The 16,974-nt window shown below is 47.4% G+C and overlaps 1 long non-coding RNA gene across 9 annotated transcripts; it reads right to left on the minus strand.

The window, feature by feature from the left end:
• Positions 1 to 12,904: 12,904 nt before the first annotated feature.
• Positions 12,905 to 16,667, minus strand: LOC127334283 (uncharacterized). 9 transcript variants are annotated; one of them, XR_007872074.2, is made up of 6 exons: positions 16,474 to 16,667; positions 15,826 to 16,401; positions 15,648 to 15,738; positions 15,487 to 15,541; positions 15,074 to 15,147; positions 12,905 to 14,694 (listed from the first exon to the last, which is right to left on the minus strand). It is a non-coding gene; the product is annotated as an uncharacterized lncRNA (long non-coding RNA). The 9 variants fall into 9 exon arrangements; XR_007872066.2 differs by having other exon boundaries at positions 12,905 to 15,147; XR_007872069.2 differs by having other exon boundaries at positions 12,905 to 15,320.
• Positions 16,668 to 16,974: the final 307 nt, after the last annotated feature.

The raw sequence follows: 16,974 nt of genomic DNA on the forward strand, positions 1-16,974 counted from the left end.
CATCGGGTACGCGAACAGCGTTCCCGATGGGAGTAGCCCCCGAGGCTACAGTCAAGAACTTGTGCTTGAGTGTAGGCTCCACGCCTTATGTCGCTATATTTTTGTCCTGTCGCATAATTTTTCAAATCTATCGGGTGCGCCAACAGCGCTCCCGATGGGAGTAGCCCCCGAGGCTATGAGCAAATACTTGTATTTGATCATAGACTCTCGCCATTTCTATTTTGACTTTCTCAACTTTTTCATTTTTTCCAAAGTAGCCCCCGAGCATTTGGGCAAAAACTTGTATTTATTCAAAAACTCTCGAAACAATCTTATGCCGTCGCCGTTCTTGCAAAGCTTCCTAGCCGAGATTTTCTTTTACCAAGGTGACATCACTGCTGATGACAGCCACGACCAATGTATCGGGAAAACGCGAGAACTGCTATCTCTCTGCCTTGTGGACCCAGAAGTCATGTCAATTTGACACGTTGTGCAAGTGGGGGACACACGTCCTCCGCTTTTCCTGGCGCACGTACTGTAGCTGCTGCACTTTCTTATCTATATGAAATTACGTTTTACCCCTTGTCCACGTGTACACCATCTGTCCCGTACTCTCTCGATCCAACGGCACGACGGTTCACCGTACCTCTATTTAAGGTCATCATCTTCCTCCTCTAATCCTTTCGCTCACGCCGCATCTCTGCTGCTCCGCTGCAAAAATCCTCCATTGCTCTCCCTGCTTCAAGCGCTCAAACACCTACAAGTAGATTCGATTCCCACAGATGGCGCCAATTGACAAGGTATTAACTTGTCAATGCCTACAAGTAGTAGACTAGGGTTTCGTTGGATGTAGAGGGCAAGTAGATCTCGAAGGTTTCAGCCGAAAAGTACTCAACGATGTAAAAACTAAGGTTTATGAGACAATGATCCCCTCCTTCTTTGTCCCTCAACTCCCCCTTATATAGGAGGTGGAGCCGAGGGATTCGTGATACACAAGTTTACAGAGTTCGGGAGGGTTTCTAACCCGTCCCGCAAGATTACAAACGACGACTCCTATTACAACTCTAACCTTCCTTAATAGTATCTCGGGCTTCCGAATCTTCTTATTCTTCGGGTCGTGGGCCTTCAGTAAACCCCGGGTACCATCTTCGGCAGGCCCATTGGGTATGCCTATGTCAGCAGCCCCAATTCATACTATGCTAGCGGCTGACATGCCAAAACTGATTAAGGATGCTATCATCAGAGGGCAGCGCTCCTTCTTCTGTTCGTCAGGTCGAGATAATGGTGGAGGCAGTTGTGATGTTGCCTGGAAAGACGTCTGTCCCCCAGTCGAACATGGTGCCCTGGGTGTTCTTGATTTAAAGCGCATGAGATTGGCTCTACGTGCACGCTGGGCTTGGCTCCGTAGAACTGATGACTCTTGCCCTTGGACCAACTTTCTCATCCATCTTGGTCGCCATGTCGAGAAGCCCTTGTTTATGCATTAACTACCGCCACCCTTGGCAATGGCACTAAGCTACTTTTCTGGTCGGATAGATGGCTTGCTGGGCAGAGTATTACAGATCTTGCCCCTGCCGTGATTGGTGTTGTCAATCCTCGTGTCATCAAACGCCGGTCAGTCGCCGTAGCCTTGCTAGAGAATGCCTGGATCGGGGATATCACTGGCACCCTCTCCACTGAAGCTATCATCCAATTTCTTCACTTAGTGGGCATCATTGCTGAGCAGGTGCTGCATACCGGCTCGTAAGACTGTTGCCTGCCAAAACCCACCGGCGAGCAGCGACGAGCAACACGAAGAGCCGGGAGGCTTCCAAGACGGCTGGTGGGCCCTGGTCCCTCGGTCGACGGCCCGCAATGCTCTAGCACACGTCCTGACGGTCGCAAGGGCGTGCCACCTGACCTATACCTGGTCAGGGAGGTGTTGGATCGCTTCGATTAGTTTCCTGCATGGTAGACACGTAAACATTAAATGAGCCTCGATCGGCTCTCAGGTTACCCTGCTCATCGGCTCAAAGAGCCGATTGACCCATGGTTCATGTTAGATCTTGCAATAACATGGGTATCCTGCTTCATTATATTAAGCTAAATCAATCTACGACAGTTTAGGGTTTTCACCGTATAACCGGAACATCCTACACGTAGTTGAGCCTAGCAGATACGAAAGATGATGGAAAACTAACCCTAAAAGAGGCCTAAAAACCAACATAAAGTCGATTCCCGGAACATCCCTTCTAGGATCGGTAAGCCATACCTAGCGCACTACTGGATCGTTCAACCCGTTTGCAAGGCCTAACCATACGGATATCAAACTAATCCTTGAAGAACAAGGAGCAACTATAACAGATCGAATCTACTAAATAAAGATGAAGCAAGATGCCACCCTTACACCTAAGATAGGTGTAAGGGCGGCTAGACATCGAGGGGCAGCATAGCTAAGCAAGCATATCAAAATAACAACGATGCAAGCCCCAAAACATCTACGATAAGTAGTGTTACTCGCCATCAACAAGGCTTCAGTACGAGTAACACCAGATAACGAATAAACCTGTACTGCCTAGATCGCAAGATGCGATCTAGGCAGCATGATGCTTACCCGGAAGAAACCCTCGAAATAAGGGGTGGCGATGCGCCTAGATTGTGTTTGTTGTGAACGTGGTCGTCCTCCTTTCTCAATAACCCTAGATACATATTTATAGTCCGGGGACTTTCTATCTTTGGAATACACCTAATTGTGTACGAGCTAAACTCTATCTCTTAGTTCTAAACTAAGATGCAATCTATTATAATATACAGATACATGGGCAATCTAGCCCAAACTCTCGTGCAAGGCCGCTTCAGAGACGCTCCACGTGTATATCATCCAAGCCCATCTCAATTACGGCCCATCTCCTGATTTGGCCAAAATCCGGTGATAACACATGCCCCCCTGGTTTTGGTAATGATAATTCCAAAACCACTCTGTTTTTTCTTCGTAGGGTCATGTCGTGGCAGAGCAGAACCGCTTCAGTATCTTTCCATCATGATGCCCTGTCTTCTCAACTTCTGCACGATTGACGGTTTTGGCACCGCGTCCACGAAAACTGCTCAAGCATTAAATCTTCACTATATCCCCCTTATTTAACCGCATCGAGCAGTTCATCTCTTCATTCCCCTGCTCCGTACTAGCCATCGGCAAAAAACCCCCCTCTGCAGCCATGTCTTCCTCTTCCTCCTCTGCCTCTTCCGGCCTTTCCTTCCGCTCCTCCTCCTCCTCCAGCGAGCTAGAGCCGGAAGTCAATCTGATGGCCATATACGAGGCTCTCGCCCCCGAATATTGGGACGCGAGGGATTGGGACTCCTCCATCGAGTCAGAGGGCGACGAGCCCCTCACCGACGGGGAAGAAGACCTCCAGTTCCTCGTTGACGGGGAGCTGGAGGCGGCAAGCGACGACGACCTCTTCTCATGGGAGGCGGACCTCTCCTCCGACGAAGAGGAAGAAGAGGTGGAGGAGGACTCCTCCTCCGAGGAGTACCCACCGGCCAAGCGCTTCCGCGTCGGGTCGGATGACGACGACGACGATGACGAGGAGGATGAAGCCCCTGCCGGCGGCTTCATCAGCAGCGACGAGGACGCCGCCGGCAGCAGCGCCGACAACGGCGAGGACAGCGACGACGAGGGCAGCGACGGCCCTTAGATTAGGGAGTAGTGCAGGGCTGGTAGTGGTAGTGCATTAGGCATCGGATGATCCTTTTGAGAGCCATCAGCTCTTCCTTGTAAAATCTTTCTGTTAATCAATGAAGAATGTTCCTCCAATTTGATTTTCCAATTGTCCAATTCTAATCTTCCGATTGTCAAAGTAGGTCAACGCACCAAGAACCGATAGCAGCGTATTGGTCTTTCACCATCAAACGCCCATAAGGCTAACCCGATAACCAAATTATACAGGTTCAAGCAGACATTCCCAAAATTCAGATGATAACTTGATACCTGCTCATAATATTTTGTAGCTCTAGAGTCGATGTCTGCGCATCGGCTGTTTTATTCTTAAGTCGATGTTTGTGCATCGGCTGTTGCTTTGCACGTATATTTCTTTTTATCGGCCGATTTCATGCATCGGCCCCCATATTCCACTGTCCATCATCCCCATACTTGGGAAGAAAATAAAATAAAAAATTTACTGGCCGATTTCGTGCATCGGCCTCCATATTTTACTGCCCATCATCCCACATACTTGGGAAATACTTCTTGAGATGCTGGCCATTGACAGCCACTGGGAACTTCACACCATCCAACTGCTCGAGCATGTATGCATTACCCTTCAAAACTTGGTCGACTTTGTACGGCCCGTGCCAATTTGGAGACCATTTACCATACGCTTTATCCTTAGTCCCCAACGGCAACACAGCTTCCCATACCAGATCACCAACGTGGAACTCCTTCGGTCTCACCTTCTTATTATATGCGCGAGCTACCTTGGCTTTGTTCTCCTTGATTTTCTCAAGTGACCATAATCTGAGTTCCGTTACATCCTCAATGATGTCACTCATCAGGGCTGCATATTCTTCAGTTGTTAAATCATTCTGAAACGTAGTCCGTCTCGAGCCAGCCGTGATTTCCCAGGGCAACACAGCTTCTTGTCCGTAGACCAGATGGTATGGTGAGGTCTTTATTGCTCCATGACACGACATGCGATAAGCCCACAAAGTCTCTGACAACACCTCGTGCCAACGTCTAGGATACACGTCAATTTTCCTCTTAATCAGCTTGATAAGGCTCTTGTTGGACGCTTCAGCTTGCCCATTTGCTTGAGCATAGTATGGAGACGATCGGATCAGCTTGATTCCCATGTCCTCGCAGAACTTTCTAAACTCCTTAGAAACGAAAACCGAACCTCCATCGGTCGTGATAGTCTGGGGAATCCCGAATCTATGAATGACCTGTTCCTTCACGAAACTGATGACATATTTGGATGCTACTGACTTCATAGGGACGGCCTCCACCCACTTAGTAAAATAATCTGTAATGGCCAGAACCCACTCATGGCCTTTGCTCGATGGAGGATGAATTTTGCCGATCATATCCATGCCCCAACCTCGAAATGGCCAAGGTTTGATGATGGGATTCATCGCTGATGCAGGTACCATCTGAATACTCCCAAACTTCTGACATGCTTGACACCCTTTATAGTACTTAAAACAATCCTCAAGCATGGTGGGCCAATAAAATCCCGATCGCCTGATCAGCCATTTCATCTTATGAGCCGATTGATGCGTTCCACAGGCACCTTCATGTACCTCATGTAAGAGCCGATTGGACTCGGCTGGTCCCAAACATTTGAGAAGTAACCCTTCCAACGTCCTGTAGAACATGTCATCCCCAATTAGGACGTACTTCATGGCCTTGTATCTTATCCATTTAGGTCCCCCCCGAGCCGAATCTTTCAAGTAATTGAAAATATCGGCTCTCCAGTCATCTGGTTCCATGAACTGCACCTGGACATCGGTTCCATCTGCTACATCCTTGTATCCTGATGCCATCTGTGCGAGATCGTTCGCCTCGGTATTCTGCGACCTTGGGATCCAATTGAAATTTATATACCTGAACTGTGTCATCAGCTCACGGCATTGCATCCATAATGGGAAGAGCGACTCTCTCTCACATTTGTATTCCTCCGTGAGTTGGGAAATCACCAATTTGGAGTCTCCAAAAAGTTCCACTGCTTCTGCCCCGGCTTCCAATAGCAACTCCATTCCCTTGCATATTGCTTCATACTCAGCGACGTTGTTGGTGCAAGGGGTAGGTAACCTGATGGAGAAGGAATATGTTGCCCCCCGAGGCGACACGAGTAGAATGCCGATGACGCAACCATCATCACAAACCGATCCATCGAAGAACATGGCCCATGCACGCACAGTCAGTGCTGCTATATCAGTGTTTATTCGTTCAGCAATAAGATCGGCCAACACCTGTCCCTTGAAGGCTTTCGCAGGCTGATACCGGATATCAAATTCCGATAATGCAAACATCCATTTACCGAGTCGGCCTTTCAACACAGGAGCCGACAACATATGCTTGATGACGTCTGATTTGCATATGACGATAATTTCTACTGACAGCAGAATATGCTGAATCTTGGTGCAGGTGAAAAACAAACAGAGGCACAACTTCTCGATCTCAGGGTACCTCGTTTCTGCATCCAACATTCTTCTGCTGAGGTAGAAAACCACTCTCTCCAGACCATCATAAACTTGCACCACCACTGAGGCGATGGAGGTGTCAGCTACTGACAAGTAAATGTAGAATGGCCTGTCTTGCTGTGGCGGAACCAACACAGGTGGCTTCATTAGATACTCCTTAATCTCGTCAAATGCTTCTTTGTTGCTCGCCCCAAATGAAACTCCTCATCAGCCTTAATTTTCACCAAGCCCATGAATGGCTCGATTCGCCCTGACAGATTGGAGATGAATCGTCTGACGAAGTTGATTTTGCCGATGAGACACTGGAGTTCTTTCTTCGTGGTAGGTGGCTTCATCGTTCGCACTGCCTCTTGGCTTTTCAGGCCGATCTCAATTCCGCGTTCATGAACCAAGAAACCCAAGAATTGACCAGCCGTTACACCAAAAGCACACTTCTTTGGATTCATTCTTAGTCCGAACTTTCTAGTTCGGTCCAGCACGTGTCGCAAATCCTCCAAGTGTCCTTCCACTGCAACAGACTTGACAACCACGTCATCAATGTAAATCTCCACCAATTTGCCGATCAGATCATGAAAGATGTAATTCATGGCTCTTTGGTACGTCGCGCCGACATTTTTCAGCCCAAATGTCATGACTACATACTCAAACAAGCCCACCGAGCCTGGTACTCTGAATGCAGTCTTGTGTATATCTTCTGGAGCCATGAAAATTTGGTTGTAGCCGGCATTGCCATCCATGAAACTTAGAACCTTATGACCAGCAGCTGCATTGATCAACGTCTCTGCTACCGGCATTGGGTACTCATCCTTTGGAGTGGCTCTATTGAGATCCCGAAAATCTATGGCGACGCGCCATCGGCCTTCCTTTTTCTCTACAGGTACGACGTTGGAAATCCACTCAGCATACCTGCATGGCCTGATGAATCCGGCGTTCAGCATTTTCTCGATCTCTTTCTTGACTTCTACCAGAATCTCGGCCTTCATCTGTCGTGCTCGCTGCTGGAACGGCCGAAATCCTTTCTTCAGAGGGAGCCGATGCTCAATGATGCTCCTGTCTAACCCTGGCGTCTCTGTGTAATCCCATGCAAAACAATCTGGGTATTCTTTCAACAAAGCTATCATCAGGCTCCTCAGATGCGGATCTAATTTTTTACTGATAAATGTTGGTCGTGGCTTATCCCCAGGACCAATGTCAATCTCTTCTAGCTCATCAGCTGATGTAAACCCATATCCTAGCTTTCCGTCGCCTGCTAGATCGATGCTGAACACAGGCAAAACATATGGCGAGGATAATATGGGCTGATTGCTGGAATCGGCCTCCTTTTTCATTGCATTGCTCAATGAGGGTTTACAACTTATTGGTTCTCTAGCATGGCTACGTGACGTGCTTGAGGTGAGATTATTGCTTTTTATTTTTTGGGGCCGATCGCAGGGATCGGCCTCGCCACGTACGTCCATTGCCCCTGGTCTTGCTACTCTGTCAGGCCGGTGGATAAGACCAGCCTCACCCCGTTTTTTGAAGCTTCGATGCGCTCACAGCCGTCCAAACTGATTCCAGAGATCGGCTCTTGGTCATCTGCATCCCAAATGTTCATGCCAGCTAGTGAGATCTCGATCGAGTCATCTGCATGAACGACCTCCACTTCATCTCCATCCCACTGTATCAGGCATTGGTGCATCGTAGATGGAATGCAGCAGTTAGCGTGAATCCAATCCCTCCCTAGCAGGACAGCGTAGGTGCTCTTGCTGTCGACGATGAAGAACGATGTAGGGATGGTTTTCTGGCCTACGGTTAGATCTACGTTCAGAACGCCTTGTGCTTCTGATGCTTGGCCGTTGAAATCGCTTAGTGTGACGTTGGTCTTGATCAGATCTTCGTTAGAGCGTCCCAAACGCCGTAGCATGGAGTATGGCATTATATTGACTGCTGCTCCCGTGTCGACCAACATCTTGTTGACAGGCTGCCCATTGATATAACCTCTCAGGTACAGGGCCTTCAAGTGCCTGTAGCTCCTCTCTCGTGGCTTCTCAAAGACAACTGGCCGTGGACCGCAGTCAAACTGTGCTACTGGCACTTCTTCAGTTCTTGGAGCATGAAACTCCGACGGCAGTATGAACACCATATTTATGTCAGCCGATGCCTGTGCATCGGCTTTTGTCTGCTTGGGGCGTCATTCCTTCTTGTGTGGCCGCGCCTCCGTCTCCAATGTCTGCTGAATTTTCATGGCCAGATCGGGCCGTGCTTTCCTCAACGTGTACAGGTATTGCGCTTCGGCTTCCTCTAAGTTACGTAGCCGCTGAACCCTACGCTTCTGGGAATGACTGAGTCCATCAGGGCACCACCTTGGCCGGTGGTACCTATCTTCTTCTTCATCTTCTGACTCCTCGAAGTCTTTATCTCGAGATGACTCAGCTCATCCGCTCTGAGGTGGGAGAGGCCCTAGACGCTTGAACACTGAAACCTCACTTGTGCCCTTCCTCTGCTGTCTACATTCTGGGCAGCTGTCGATTGTAGGCAATCGGCTCATTCCTGAGTCCCAGCAGTGCTTAAAGAAAGGACAATCCCAGTGTCTGTCCATGTCTTCCTGCTCTCTTGATCTCCCTTTAGCGCGGCGTTCGTATCCTTCGTCGTCTCTATCATATCGACGATGTTTTCTGTTGTCTGCACCAGACCGACGATATCTGTCGTCATCGACGTCGTACCGCTGGCGTCGGTCGTACTGGTACTCATATTTGTTAAGGAGATGCGCGGAGAGTGGTCGTTGGTACCGCACACTTCTCACTTCTTCCTCGGTGAGGTACCGTCTGTTATCATATTGGGGCCGGTCGCGTGGATCGGCCTCCTTCTTATCCTTGCCACGGGAGTGACTGCTCTCCTCTTTATCTTTGCCATGGCGGTCTACAGGACCTGCCATGTTGACATCGAAAGAGAAACCCGGCTGACGCTTCGTGGCATGGTTGAGCTCCACCATGTTGACGCCAGGAAACGGTTGCATGTCCACTTTCATGGCAAACTGACCGAAGATTAATCGGCCTTGTTCTATCGCCATTTGGATCTGTCCACGCAACACTTTGCAGTCGTTGGTGGCGTGGGTGAACGTGTGATGCCATTTGCAGTATGGTCTCCCGTTCAACTCTTGCACCGTAGGGATTTTATGGCCTTCGGATAACTTCAGCTGTTTTTCCTTCAGCAGCAAATCGAAAATCTGCTCAGTTTTGCTTATGTCAAAGTCAAACCCTTTTGCAGGCCCTGGTTGTTTCACCCATTTGCAGGACACGGGTACTGCCCTCCGAGCCCATTCAGCCACGGCGACTTCCTGATCTTCTGCAGAGTCTTCAACTTCATCTGCCTCGACCAGGCCTATCGGGCGCTTGAACTTGTCTTGGTACAATTCTGGGTGGCGCTGTTCATATAACGTTAACTTCTGAACCATGTGTGCCAGTGAATTGTACTCCACTTGGAAAGTCAGATCCTTGAGTGGCGCTGCGAGGCCTGCCACTGCCAGCTCGACTGCTTCTTTCTCAGTTAAACGAACCGAATAACATCGGTTCTTGACAGTTCTGAAACGCTGAATATACTCAGACACCGTCTCTCCCCGCCTTTGCCGCACCTGTGTCAGGTCGGCAATGCCAGCTTCGGTAGCTTCTGAGTGGTATTGTACATGAAACTGCTCTTCCAGTTGCTTCCATGTCCGAACTGAATCTGGTGGCAACGAGGTGTACCACCCAAAAGCTGGACCCGTGAGCGATTGCGCAAAGAACCTTACACGTAGCGGGTCTGATGCTGAAACCATGCCCAACTGTGCCAAATATCGGCTCACATGCTCAATTGAGCTAGATCCTTCTGATCCACTGAACTTTGTGAAGTCAGGGAGCCGATACTTGGGCGGCAGCGGGATCACGTCATATTCGTTGGGATACGGCTTGGAATAGCCGATTGTTCTCCTCTTTGGCAGGATACCAAACTGGTCTCTCAGGATTGCACTGATTTGATCCACGGTATGAGCTGCAGGGGTTGAGCTTTCATGACTTGTTCCGGTGGCATATTTAGCTAGCCACGCCTGTTTCTCAGCGTCTGCTCCAGAACTCCCTCCTGCTCCAGCAATCCCTCCTGCTCCAGCAATCCCTCCTGCTGTAATCTGGTTCGTGTGCGCCCAGTTGTTGCAGTCCGGCACGTATGTGCACACGTATCCATGTGGGATTTCTTTGGGCGGCTCATACAGGAATTGGTAATCGCCAGGATCACCTCCAACCTTGTAGACGACGTATGCCGGTGAACCTTGTTGCTGTGGAGCTGCAAGCGTGAATGGCAATTGCGGCCTGGTGTGGAACGGTATCTCTCCCTGGTGAGCCCCTAGGGCAAGTCCTGACGGAGAATACTGATGCTTCATGATCTCCTGAACCACACGAAGCGCAACACGCTCAAAAGCGTTCACCAGGCTCTCAGAATGACGATGTAGAGAATGAGCCACCATATAATTGGTTTCCTGGCGCAGGGCTCTGGTGCGCTCCTCCGAAGGAAGAGACAGATCTACTCCATTGAGCACGCCTTCGGGTGTGAATCCTTTGAACCTAATGCCATGTGAACGGGTTTTTTCGAAAGAGCCGATGAGATCGGCTTCGAAGAGAGCCTTAAGCTCATCATACTTCTTCTTGTGCTCCTCAGGCAGATCTTCGTACTTGACTGGTTCGCCTGACATCTCAGCTGCAGATGTTGACGTGGTTGTTGCAGATGGTCCCACCGGGCGTGCCAGAATGTGTTGCCTGCCAAAACCCACCGGCGAGCAGCGACGAGCAACACGAAGAGCCGGGAGGCTTCCAAGACGGCTGGTGGGCCCTGGTCCCTCGGTCGACGGCACGCAATGCTCTGGCACACGTCCTGACGGTCGCAAGGGCGTGCCACCTGACCTATACCTGGTCAGGGAGGTGTTGGATCGCTTCGATTAGTTTCCTGCATGGTAGACACGTAAACATTAAATGAGCCTCGATCGGCTCTCAGGTTACCCTGCTCATCGGCTCAAAGAGCCGATTGACCCATGGTTCATGTTAGATCTTGCAATAACATGGGTATCCTGCTTCATTATATTAAGCTAAATCAATCTACGACAGTTTAGGGTTTTCACCGTATAACCGGAACATCCTACACGTAGTTGAGCCTAGCAGATACGAAAGATGATGGAAAACTAACCCTAAAAGAGGCCTAAAAACCAACATAAAGTCGATTCCCGGAACATCCCTTCTAGGATCGGTAAGCCATACCTAGCGCACTACTGGATCGTTCAACCCGTTTGCAAGGCCTAACCATACGGATATCAAACTAATCCTTGAAGAACAAGGAGCAACTATAACAGATCGAATCTACTAAATAAAGATGAAGCAAGATGCCACCCTTACACCTAAGATAGGTGTAAGGGCGGCTAGACATCGAGGGGCAGCATAGCTAAGCAAGCATATCAAAATAACAATGATGCAAGCCCCAAAACATCTACGATAAGTAGTGTTACTCGCCATCAACAAGGCTTCAGTACGAGTAACACCAGATAACGAATAAACATGTACTGCCTAGATCGCAACGCATGATGCTTACCCGGAAGAAACCCTCGAAACAAGGGGTGGCGATGCGCCTAGATTGTGTTTGTTGTGAACGTGGTCGTCCTCCTTTCTCAATAACCCTAGATACATATTTATAGTCCGGGGACTTTCTATCTTTGGAATACACCTAATCGTGTACGAGCTAAACTCTATCTCTTAATTCTAAACTAAGATGCAATCTATTATAATATACAGATACACGGGCAATCTAGCCCAAACTCTCGTGCAAGGCCGCTTCAGAGACGCTCCACGTGTATATCATCCAAGCCCATCTCAATTACGGCCCATCTCCTGATTTGGCCAAAATCCGGTGATAACAAAGACACCATAACTTGGAACCTCACCGAGTCTAGCTCATACTCAGCCAAATCTGCTTACAAAGCATTTTTTGAATGCTCCACACTCTCTCCTCATCACAACTCATTCTGGAAATGCTGGAGCCCTCTCAAATGCAAAGTATTTGCCTGGCAGGCCTCGCTTGATCGATGTTGGACAGCAGAAAGGCACAAACGCCATGGCTTCGATGATAATGACACATGTGCTTTATGTGATCAGGAGGTTGAGTCTATATCCTATTTGCTCACTCAATGTTCCTTCTCTATACAGATATGGAATGACATTCTGTCCAAACTTAACCTGTTTGGTTATATGCCTTGATCCGTTGAGAGCTTCAACGATTGGTTTGCTACTGCTGCGAATAATGTCAGCCCTGCAATGCAAAAAGGTGTTAAATCTCTAATTCTGCTAACCCTGGAGGCTCTAGAAAGCTAGGAATGATGCGATCTTTAAGAATACTAGTGGTTGGGGCGCCCCTTGGGGCGCCTCCTCACTGGTCAGTGGCGGTCCAATCTTGTCCAAATCGAGGCACAATTTCATTTCGTGTGAGTCTTTTTTCAGTCTTCACAGTACTTATGGGCAAACTCACATCTTCAAGTTAGCCGCTGCTCCGTTCTCCTTTCTACATAGAAAAATCAAGCGCTCTCCTCTCTACATGGGAAAATCAAGCATGTGTAGAAATTCATCGAGATTCCTTTACACCATGGTATTTGTAAACGTGAAACTATCTTATGTTTCTTCTCTTCTTTCAGTGTGAGGTGCATTTGCAAAGACAAAATATCTGCTTGTATCCGCACTAATATAAATCAGCACCAGTAGAAGATACAAACAGGACTTTTATATATCTGAAGTGAGTTAGACTACACATAATTCACATAAATCCAACATAGAAGCCATAACTGTTGTGATCAATAACATATAATTGTGTAGAGCAACCAAAGGAACAACATGAAGAGAATCCTCAGGTAGTAAAACACAGAGAATGTATTATATATACAACAACAGGAAGGCTCCACATAAAACTGTACGGAACACACTATTTATGTATGTTGACCTATGTTACTCCAATGGCAGATACGAAGAAGCAATTAAAGAGCTCATGCCATGAGATTGATGAACAGACCTGGAGAAAACAGTGTAAATGAAATTTTTAGCAGGCCGAAACAATTTAACCTTTACATATAAAAGCTGTAGATACAAAATCATATCATAGACAGAAAAAAGGGCAACAAACGTTTATTGCAATATAATAGAGCAGAAGGTGGCGCAATCCAGATTATAGACCGGCTTTAGGTACAACCTCAGTACTGCAGTAACTAAACGAAAGTGAGAGGCTATCAGCAATATTGCAGTACTATGTAGGTAGCTTGAGCTCATCAAGTTCTAATATGCATTCCAAATAGTTATGGGTTCTTTCAAATATTGCCCACGGATTCTATAAGAAATATGCACCGTGATGTGAAAATCCCTCCATATAGGTAAGGCTTCACGTCTTGAAACACAATACAAACAAATGAACATATTTACATTGCAACACTTCCATGCTATTGTACCATAGGATTAGCCCGAAATATGTAAAGAAGAGAAGATAGCTGAGCAAACCCACAATATCACACGAATAATCCTTCAAGAAATGCATCGCATGCATGTCGAAAAATATAGAGAGAAAAGAAAGTCCTAGTAATCATAAAGGTTTAACATAATTTGGCCCATCTACTGTATATATCATGAACATCTAACACTACAGGACCAAACACAAAACGCAAAAGTCTCAAATAAAATTCTACAATCTAGCAGCATGACCATGACTATATTTAATTCAACTTTGCGAACCTGCCTTTCATCCACAATAAGATAAAGAAATTGTAGACTGAAAGACACAAAGAGAAAATATATTAAACACTGACCTTTGGCTGCATGGAATTCAACACCCAATGCATAGTAGCCTCCATGGAAAAAGTGGTGTGTTAAAACATGGTACTGAATAGCAAGAACCAACTCTCCAACACTTTTGTGCTACTGTAGAGTAGGTATTATGTGGCAGTTCTGCCCAAGTACATAACTGAACTTCAGGAAAAAGATATTAACCCACGAAGAGGAAATCTCAATTTAACACCCAATTCATACTAAGCTTCCATGGAAAAATTAAGTAGTGCAACAACAGCACCCCGAGAACCATCAGGGGCAGAAGAAGAAAGCAGATCTTGATGGGATAGCAACCTTTCAATATGACAGCTGGACTCCAAGAATTTCCAGTATGTCCAAGATAATTGCTCCATTTTGGCTCCTAATATTTGGGTGCCTTCCAACATAAGTTGGAGCATAAATCAGAACTGTGAACAGTCAACTGTAATTGTTATTAAGGAAGTAGTAGTTAACTCACTTTAATATCTCAAGATTTTATACAAAGCATTAGATAGGTAATACATCTGAAGATTGGCTAGCTCACGAGGGTTGTTTGCTTACAGCTGTTGTGTGGTACTATAAATTAGAGATGCGATTTAGATGGGGCATACATGAAGGTCCATCTTCTAGGCCAGCCGTGTGTCCCTCAAGAACAACTCTTGTCCTTGTCAAGAGAATGCTTCATGGCCAATTCTAGTAATACCCACTGTGAAGGTTCGTACAGCTCATGTTGTAAGGGTAGGTTATGAAATGCAGAGTTTCCAAACAAAGAATGTGTAGCCAACAAATCTAGTCACACAATGTTCAAACAACTCTTAGTAAATAAACAGGCAGATTAAGTAAATATATCATGTGTCTATGCATAGGGTTGATTTTGGGCTCGCCTAGATTGCTGATATAGCAAATGATCCACGATCAGATGGGTTTTTTCAACTGCAATATAAAATGAAAACTGAACATGTGAACTACAAAAGACTAACAATGGGTATATGTACACAAACTGATGGGAATGGATACACCACAACATGATTCAAGAAAGATATTTACTCTGGTTTATTACGAAAAGCAAGAGGCTGATATGAAACCTTTGGCAGCTTCTTAATAAATTTTCTACCATAGCTTCTTCCTCTTCTAAACCTCCGCAGATCTGCACTCATGTCTGGAGAACCAACCAAAAAAATTAAAGTTAAGAGTACCGAATGAGAAGAACACAACGGAAGAACAAATGATCACCATAGATGCACATATGTATAGAATGATATCACCTGAATATTTTTGTACCAATCTTCGTATAGATTCTGAATTTTTATACATTCATAGCTTATACAAAACCTAATGCCTCGAAGGAAAAATAAATAACCACAATCATTCCATCTAATCATTTTTAAGACTAAAGCATGGATTGTACAAACAAATCATCACTGTCGAGATAAAACATTCATTGCACAAACAAATTAAGGAGGACAAAGGAGAGGCAGGAGAAAGATACCACACTTACGGGGTCCTTGTGAATCGTCAGATCGAAGCACCACCAAGCAAGAAATTAACCAAGCCTGTGTAAGAAACAGAAACCAAACATGTACAAAGATTCAATCAAAGAGCATAGCTGGATAAACCTGATATTATATGTGGCAGCACCTTATACCTCCTAGCACTTACATGGAACACAAAGATGCCGCCGCATCAGCCCTGTCGGGCGCTCTCGTGAACCCAGAGCCACCCATCCTCGCCGTCACCGTCGCATTGGGCTCTACCATAAATGAGTGCAAGAGAAATAAGAAAACCGCAAAATTCCAGTTGCAAGAGAGGAACATACATAATGCCAACGAGTACCCACCCCTACTCACTGGCGTGCAGCGGCAGCCCGTCGTCCCCGGCACTGGAGGAGAGAAGCATCAGCAGGTCAGCCTCCATGTTGCGGCCGAGGCACATCTAGGGGCGCATGTCGTCCTTCTCACAGATGACCACCGTAGACGGGTTACGCCGGACCCAACTGGCGATTTCCCGGCTCGATGACACGATTTTGAAATGGTGGGTGACGATGCGGAGGCGGGATGCGTGATAGTGGCCAGCACCGGCGAGGGGCGAGGAAAAGGGGATCTGTTTCCCCTTCATCTCCTTCTCCCGGTGGTGGGGAGGCGGCCGCCCGGGGTGTTGACCTCATCGTCGCGGCGCTACCGGCCGCTCACCGCCGCTAGTCTCCTCGCCCGGTTGCCGATGCCGCTGCGCCGCCGCCAGGAGATTGGGACGGGGTCGGTTGGTTTGAGAGGGTGCTGAGACTGAGATAGGAAAGGTTCAGTCGGTTTTCTTCCTCCCTCGCGTGCCGAACAAAGAAAGGTAGTAGAGTACTCCTGACGAATCACTGGCGAATGAACAGCGAGCAGTGATCCAGCGCGGTGCGACGAAAAGCTGCCTGCGAAGGATTAAAAATTAGCACACAGCGAACAGAAAAAGGAAATCCTTAAAAAGAAGGGTACCAACGCACACGCATCTAAACCAAAGTCGCGAACGAAACGGCAGCAGGTAGAAGATGTTGAGGCGGCGCTATTCTAGTATTCCAGCAGCTGAGGCTGAGCTCGAAGAGGATGAAACGAGAACGAAAACGACCTCTGGTTCTGCGTCTCGGTCAGAACGGCGGCAGAGCCACAGGCCGCGTTGCCTTTGTACACGCAAAGAAACAACACTCCTCCACTGGGTATGTTTTTCAAGTCAAAAGGAGACAGACAAATAGGGCCAGGAAGTTATTAGGTCCACCGGCGGAGACCTACGGTCAGAAGGCTCAAACAGAATGAACAAGCCGGTAGGAACAAATGGTCCTATCCCTGGGCCCACCGGAAACAGAGGGAATCGACCACTACACACAAGACCTCACCCACGTAGAGCATGACATGTAGGACCTAGGCAGCAGATGGCCCGTATGCAGAATCAATCAACGCCAATGCAACATCCGCGTCTGCGCAATTTACGGGAAAAAGGACAATAGCAG

Source organism: Lolium perenne, chromosome 2 (assembly GCF_019359855.2).
Source record: "Lolium perenne isolate Kyuss_39 chromosome 2, Kyuss_2.0, whole genome shotgun sequence".
NCBI classification, from domain to species: Eukaryota; Viridiplantae; Streptophyta; class Magnoliopsida; order Poales; family Poaceae; genus Lolium; species Lolium perenne.